Source organism: Oncorhynchus tshawytscha, unplaced genomic scaffold (genome assembly GCF_018296145.1).
Source record: "Oncorhynchus tshawytscha isolate Ot180627B unplaced genomic scaffold, Otsh_v2.0 Un_contig_7168_pilon_pilon, whole genome shotgun sequence".
NCBI classification, from domain to species: domain Eukaryota; kingdom Metazoa; phylum Chordata; class Actinopteri; order Salmoniformes; family Salmonidae; genus Oncorhynchus; species Oncorhynchus tshawytscha.
Genome location: NW_024608945.1, coordinates 77,501 through 85,549, shown reverse-complemented (window position 1 = coordinate 85,549; position 8,049 = coordinate 77,501). Strand labels below are relative to the sequence as shown.

The following is an 8,049-nucleotide window of genomic DNA, read 5'->3' as shown; positions in this document are numbered from 1 at the left end:
TAACAGCAACGTGTGTGACTGAATAATATCAACACTTTTAATTAAGCTTTTTGCTGACATTTGCAAAATATTTTGTAACATTTCCCATTAATAAAGCATTTGTAATAATACTAATACAAAAACGTAGTTATAACTGTTAGTAGAATGTCCTATTACTACCAGAGCAAATGTATATTAGGAGACAAAGTATAAAAGCAACCATTCTGTCAAGTAGCCTTATCAATATCAATTAGAACCGTATCACGCCCTTACATCGAGAGTGACCATTCTATCCAAAGGGGGGTGCGCATCTCTCACTCTGAATAGAATGAAAACACAATTATATGACTGAAGAAATTAGTTTGAAGAAAAAGGCTCTGGGTTGTTAAAAGTTAGCCTACCTACAATTAAATTGTCACAAACATGTCTTTAATTTGAGATTTAAAACACCCTCAACCGATTCGTAGGTTCAAAACTCCCCTTTTAACAGCTGTAGTGGGATCTCCGCACAACATCACAGCGCCTGCAAAGCCAGCCAGGCAGATAGCCACTTGGTAGGAGAGAGACACGTACCGGACAGTGGATACTCTATGGGCTACTGTGCATAGGCCAACGCGCTCTGCTTCAGCCTTCGTATGAAACTAACTTTCTCCAGCAACATAAATGCACCAATAAAGAAAGGTAAGGTTTGTAAAAAATAAATACAAATAAAATGGTAGTGAGACAGCAATTGAATGAACTTAGTTTTCTAGAAAGTTTGACTGCTAGGCAATTTGATCATATTTGAGTAACCATATTTACTTTTCGTAGAAGATGCTTATGTCAAATAATTATTGACTGAACAAGCAACTTCATATAAATGGTGTTATCAGAATGACAAACGCGGTAGAATCTTTGTTATTTGACTCTAGGACGTCTCGTGTTGCGTCAATGTACTGTCCCTTCGATAGATTTTTCAGATCAATTCTGTTATTGGATTTTCGGTTGATGTCAGTATGTGCATCCCGAATCGATTTTAGGCTACCTATGCGCGCAAGATGTTGGCCGGAGAGACAAAAGGCAAGAGGTTGGAATCATACCACTAGAGTAAGACTGTCTTATCATTCCGCGGACTGCTTTAGGGCATTAGATACAGTATCATGCACATCTTTACGACGCAGCCCTTGACATAATTGTCCATTTCTTGTCTGTTCCAGGCCATATAACATTGATGTTGCCCCAAACTTTGCAACTTTGCTCATAATTTTGGTTAATTATTGCCACTCGTCGATAGAGTGCAGAGTTGAGGAGCAGTTGTCCTTGGGTTTACAGTAGTCTCTGGGTTTACAGTAGTTTCTGGGTTTACAGTAGTCTCTGGGCTTACAGTAGTCTCTGGGTTTACAGTAGTCTCTGGGTTTACAGTAGTCTCTGGGCTTACAGTAGTCTCTGGGTTTACAGTAGTCTCTGGGCTTATAGTAGTCTCTGGGCTTACAGTAGTCTCTGGGTTTACAGTAGTCTCTGGGTTTACAGTAGTCTCTGGGCTTACAGTAGTCTCTGGGCTTACAGTAGTCTCTGGGTTTACAGTAGTCTCTGGGTTTACAGTAGTCTCTGGGTTAACAGTAGTCTCTGGGTTTACAGTATTTGTGTTGATACTGTATGTCTAAAATGTTTCACGCACCAGTAGACAACGAGATAGTTTATCAAGATGTTTGAAAATAGCACTGTGATGTATTTCTTCCTCACCTAATGGCTTTAATATCACACTTGATGGCTGGTTCATGATGTTTCATGAATACAGCTATAATGTGTCTAAAGTTATCTAATTCTCTGTCAATTCTCATCTGTAATGTAATCTGTGATGATGTACCATGTATATCTCTCAATGAGTGATACTGTATTCTTTGGGGCAAAGATCTGGTTTGTGGCTCTCTGTGTCTCAATTCAATACAGAGCCTTTATTGGCATCCATCCATCCCCCCCCCTCTCTCTCTCTCTCTCTCTCTCTCTCTCTCTTTCAATTTAATTCAATTAAATTATATTTGCTTTATTGGCATGACGTAACAATGTACATACTGCCAAAGCTTACTTTGGAGATTTACAATATTAACATAATTAATAATAATAATCAATATTGTCAACGGAACAACAGTAATAACAATAACCAAGGGTCAAAATAACCAGACATTGACCAATACCAATAATCATAGAGGACATGTGCAGGTTGATTGGTCTGTCAGACACTGTCCCTCATCTTATGGCAGGCAGCAATGTAGTGCGCTGCCAACACAGCTCTCTGCGTCCTCTGTTTAATCTGTTCTAAACAGACCTATTGAGGATTCAATGATTCAATAGCTTCCCTCAATTCATCTCCCTCAGCGCAAGTCCAGTTCACGTTAACAGATCTGTTCACAAAAGCTGTAATGACTGCCTCACCCTGTCCTGCCTGGCTACAGAAGTGGAACATGAGCTTCAGTGATAAGGGCTAGAAAAGGTCAGGGGGTAGAGAAGAACTTGTGTCCATTGTGAGTTGGCGCACCTTCACAGACAAGAGCAGTACAGCAGTCAACTACAAGACCTGAGGAGAGAGGAGGAGAGAGACATTGATTATATTCCATTCTAAACAACTCTGGTAGCATGTCTGTGTACAACATGATCGGAGCTGAGAGAGGAACGTGGAGAGAGGAGAGGAGGGAGATGCTTGTTACTGCATGTTAAAGCTATTGGCTGGTGGAGTATGCTACAACAGGGATTTAATGGCTTGGACCTGCGGGGCTCAGCTCTGGTCTGTCTGTCGCTCTGTCTGTCTGGCTGGCTGGCTGCCTGCATGTCACTGTCTGTCTGGCTGCCTGCCTGCATGTCTCTGTCTGTCTGTCTGCCGGCCTGTCTGTCTGTCGGCCTGTCTGTCTGTCGGCCTGTCTGTCTGTCTGTCTGTCTGTCTGTCTGTCTGTCTGTCAGCCTGTCTGCCTGTGTATTCTTAGGTCTCAGGAGTAGTGTTTCTCTGCTCAATCGCTTCAGCTCTTGTCCCAACAACACAGAAACAAAAATACTACTCCCCAGGCTGTTCAGAAGAGTACCTCTGATGTATCTGAGTACGGCTTGGTGCCATGACTTATCCATGTGTTTAGTTACATCTGTGTGTTTCTCATCGGAGAACACAAAGAATGAACCCCCGTCAACACACACTCGCTCACTTGCTTGTATACACACACACACACACACACACACACACACACACACACACACACACACACACACACACACACCTCTCAGTGATCTGCTGTAACAGACTAACTGTGACTCCATTGCATTTGGGATTGTGATTCTTGCTCTGTAGGTCTCTGGTGTTTGATGGGAAACGGTCAAATCTAGAGGACAGTTTCCCCTTCCACTACATTAATAATACAGTAAGACTGTTGAAGGATTCATTGATAAAATCCCCCATCCCCACAAAACTCAACCTCTGTGACCTCTTTCACTTCCCCATTTAATTCCTAGTAATTTCTCATCTCCTGTTTACGTTTAACAGGTTGGATTAAATGTGTATTTAATGTGTATGTACATATATCTCAGCATCAGGTCTACAGAATACAGCCTTTACTATGCGGCTGGTGGAAGCAGCCATTAAATCATTTTAGTGCCAGACAGACCGCCACAGGCGGACTCTCAAATGGCACCCTATTCCCTTTGTAGTGCACTACTTTAGACAAGGGTCTCTGGTCAAAAGTAGTGCACTGTATAGGGAGTAGGTTAGCCAGAGACCACAGCTCCCCTCTCTCTCTCCACTGCTGTTTTACTGGGATGGCGGGAGGGGGGAGGGTTAGGGGAGGGGAGAGAGTCACCTGGCCAGGGGGGCTATGATGGTCACCCTGCACAGACCATGTCATTATGTGTGTGTGTGTGTGTGTGTGTGTGTGTGTGTGTGTGTGTGTGTGTGTGTGTGTGTGTGTGTGCGCGCATGTGTGCGGCTATATTACCAGAGTAACAAAATAAACGTTGACACTCCCAAGAGGGGGGTCAAAGGCCACACAGCCACGCTTGTTGAAGTCAGGTTATCCCAATGTTTGAAGTAAAAGTCAAAGACAATATTTCGGTGTGCGAGGCCCCTGGCTCACAGTGGAGTGCTATGCTGTCGGACAAGGGCCCCATTGATGCCTCTGGAGAGGAAAGTGAGGGGAGGTTTCCCAGGGGAGGTCCCTGGACTGTTGTATCTGAAGGGGTCTAGGAAGCTCTGCTGGCCAAACCAACCGTACTGTGATGGCTCAGATATTTTTGTACATTCCAGTACAGTTCCATCAAATATGGTAAATGGGTAAGTCTAGCACAGATTTACCCATTGCTGTCAACCCTGACCTAGCCTTGACTCCTGTACCCTGACCTAGCCTTGACTCCTGTACCCTGACCTAGCCTTGACTCCTGTACCCTGACCTAGCCTTGACTCCTGTACCCTGACCTAGCCTTGACTCCTGTACCCTGACCTAGCCTTGACTCCAGTACCCTGACCTAGCCTTGACTCCTGTACCCTGACCTAGCCTTGACTCCTGTACCCTGACCTAGCCTTGACTCCTGTACCCTGACCTAGCCTTGACTCCAGTACCCTGACCTAGCCTTGACTCCTGTACCCTGACCTAGCCTTGACTCCAGTACCCTGACCTAGCCTTGACTCCAGTACCCTGACCTAGCCTTGACTCCAGTACCCTGACCTAGCCTTGACTCCAGTACCCTGACCTAGCCTTGACTCCCTGACCCTGACCTAGTCTTGACTCCTGTACCCTGACCTAGTCTTGACTCCTGTACCCTGACCTAGCCTTGACTCCAGTACCCTGACCTAGCCTTGACTCCAGTACCCTGACCTAGCCTTGACTCCAGTACCCTGACCTAGCCTTGACTCCAGTACCCTGACCTAGCCTTGACTCCAGTACCCTGACCTAGCCTTGACTCCAGTACCCTGACCTAGCCTTGACTCCAGTACCCTGACCTAGCCTTGACTCCAGTACCCTGACCTAGCCTTGACTCCAGTACCCTGACCTAGCCTTGACTCCTGTACCCTGACCTAGCCTTGACTCCAGTACCCTGACCTAGCCTTAACTCCAGTACCCTGACCTAGCCTTGACTCCTGTACCCTGACCTAGCCTTGACTCCAGTACCCTGACCTAGCCTTGACTCCAGTACCCTGACCTAGCCTTGACTCCAGTACCCTGACCTAGCCTTGACTCCTGTACCCTGACCTAGCCTTGACTCCTGTACCCTGACCTAGCCTTGACTCCAGTACCCTGACCTAGCCTTGACTCCTGTACCCTGACCTAGCCTTGACTCCTGTACCCTGACCTAGCCTTGACTCCTGTACCCTGACCTAGCCTTGACTCCAGTACCCTGACCTAGCCTTGACTCCCTGACCCTGACCTAGTCTTGACTCCTGTACCCTGACCTAGTCTTGACTCCTGTACCCTGACCTAGCCTTGACTCCAGTACCCTGACCTAGCCTTGACTCCAGTACCCTGACCTAGCCTTGACTCCAGTACCCTGACCTAGCCTTGACTCCAGTACCCTGACCTAGCCTTGACTCCAGTACCCTGACCTAGCCTTGACTCCATTACCCTGACCTAGCCTTGACTCCAGTACCCTGACCTGACCTAGCCTTGACTCCAGTACCCTGACCTAGCCTTGACTCCAGTACCCTGACCTAGCCTTGACTCCTGTACCCTGACCTAGCCTTGACTCCTGTACCCTGACCTAGCCTTGACTCCTGTGATACTGTATGCATCCTGACCATCTACTCTCATCCTCTGTCTCTGGTGTGAGTGAGAGTGAGAGAGTGAGAGTGAGAGAGAGAGAGATAGAGAGTCATAGAGCTCATTGCCCTTTATGGTTGTGAGGTCTGGGGTCCGCTCACCAACCAAGACTTCACAAAATGGGACAAACACCAAATTGAGACTCTGTATGCAGAATTCTGCAAAAATATCCTCTGTGTACAACGTAGAACACCAAATAATTCATGCAGAGCAGAATTGGGCCGATACCTACTAATTATCAAAATCCAGAAAAGAGCCGTTAAATTCTACAACCACCTAAAACGAAGCGATTCCCAAACCTTCCATAACAAAGCCATCACCTACAGAGAGATGAACCTGGAGAAGAGTCCCTGAAGCAAGCTGGTCCTGGGGCTCTGTTCACAAACACACCCCACAGAGCCCCAGGACAATAGCACAATTAGACGCAACCAAATCATGAGAAAACAAAAAGATAATTACTTGACACGTTGGAAAGAATTAACAAAAAAAACAGAGCAAACTATAATGCTATTTGGCCCTAAACAGAGAGTACACAGTGGCAGAATACCTGACCACTGTGACTGACCCAAACTTAAGGAGAGCTTTGACTATGTACAGACTCAGTGAGCATAGCCTTGCTATTGAGAAAGGCCGCCATAGGCAGACATGGCTCTCAAGAGAAGACAGGCTATGTGCTCACTGCCCACAAAATGAGGTGGAAACTGAGCTGCACTTCCTAACCTCCTGCCAAATGTATGGAATAAGCTGTAGTTTCCAAGTAATGGTAACTAAGCCATATAAGGCATTATGAAGGGTCATGCATGCTTATAACAACTAATGAAACGTTATACCTGCATGTTGGCTTTAAGTGAAGTCTTACTGAGGTAGGATTATATCTGTCAAAAAGTCTTACTGAAGTAATAAACATTATCTGACTACTCTATTTTCTCCCCCATTTCCACTTCCATTGGTCTGCAAAAGTTGTCCTCCTAAGTGTCTGGCTGTGCTACAAACTCTATCTCTCAACCTGAGGTGATGACAACAGCACTGTGAAATCACTTTACACTGTGACTCTGGGGTTGGGCTGGACGTTTAGCAAAAGGCCCCCTCAGTCTCTTGGGGTTGGGGTAGTCTACCGAGCCAAGCTAAGAAAGATGAACGAGCCGCCTCCCGCGTCTTTCAAGGTTAGGGGTTCAATCGCTGGAGACTATTTGTCTCTGCTCTGCTGGACATACGGGCCAAGTGGAGGGTTTTTTCAGCTGACGTGATTTATGGTCACCGTGAATTGCTATAATATGTGTTTGAGCAGCGGGTCGTTCTACTACCTTGTGTTTTCCTGTTAGATTGGCGTTTAATTCCTTGGTTGGGAGACTCTTGTAGTACAATGACACATCATAGGGGTTTGTGTCTCAATGTAGACGTGTTGTTGTCACTGTCCTGCCCTTTGAGACTTCCTGTTAGCCACTTCTAAGCAGGGCTCTGGATGTGCTCTGTCACAGGTGAAAGATTCAACCTTTTACAACTGACACTTTGACATAATGATAAATTGTCATTTCAAAAAGGTAAACTAATATTTCTCAAAGCTAATCATATGTGGTATTGTCTTTGTGACGCACTCACCCCTTCATTTACACATTAATGAGACGTATTCCTGCTCCCTGGAGCGATGGCGTTGATTTCCGGCCCAAATTAAATGTCCACCTTTAGGTAATGGCTTTACAAATTAATTAATCAGGGAAATCAATTTGGAAGTGAAAAAAAATCAGGGAGATTGCACACAATGTGGAAATAAAACATAAACAATCATGTCTTCAACCAGAATATTTTTGGTGATCTTCTCCTTTCCTCTCCTGTCTCTCTCTCTCTCTCTCCCTGTCTGTCTCTCTCTCTCTCTCTCTCTCTCTCTCTCTCTCCCTCCCTGTCTGGCTTTCTCTCTCTCTCTGTGTTGAGTTGAAACAGCTGATGGATAGTAGGTAGTTCATCTTGTGAACAGATCATCTGTTTTTTCACCTTCCCTCTGATGTTTGACAGAAGAGAAAATCTCTATCTACATAACTCTTGTCACTCTCTCCATGTTCAGTCTCTCTCTATCTGTTTCTCCTGCCCTGCCTTCCCAGTGGGGGTTCTCTCTGTCTCTCTCTGTCTCTATCTATATCTCTGTCTCTCTCTGTCTCTCTCTGTCTCTCTCTGTCTCTCTCTGTCTCTCTCTGTCTCTCTCTGTCTCTCTCTGTCTCTATCTCTCTGTCTCTCTCTGTCTCTCTCTGTCTCTCTCTGTCTCTATCTGTCTCTCTCTGTCTCTCTCTGTCTCTATCTCTCTGTCTCT

At 45.6% G+C, this 8,049-nt stretch overlaps 1 pseudogene; it reads left to right on the top strand.

Moving 5' to 3' along the window:
• The first annotated feature begins 513 nt into the window (after window positions 1-513).
• The window catches only part of LOC112240551, a 79,577-nt pseudogene continuing 72,041 nt past the window's right edge, over window positions 514-8,049 (top strand).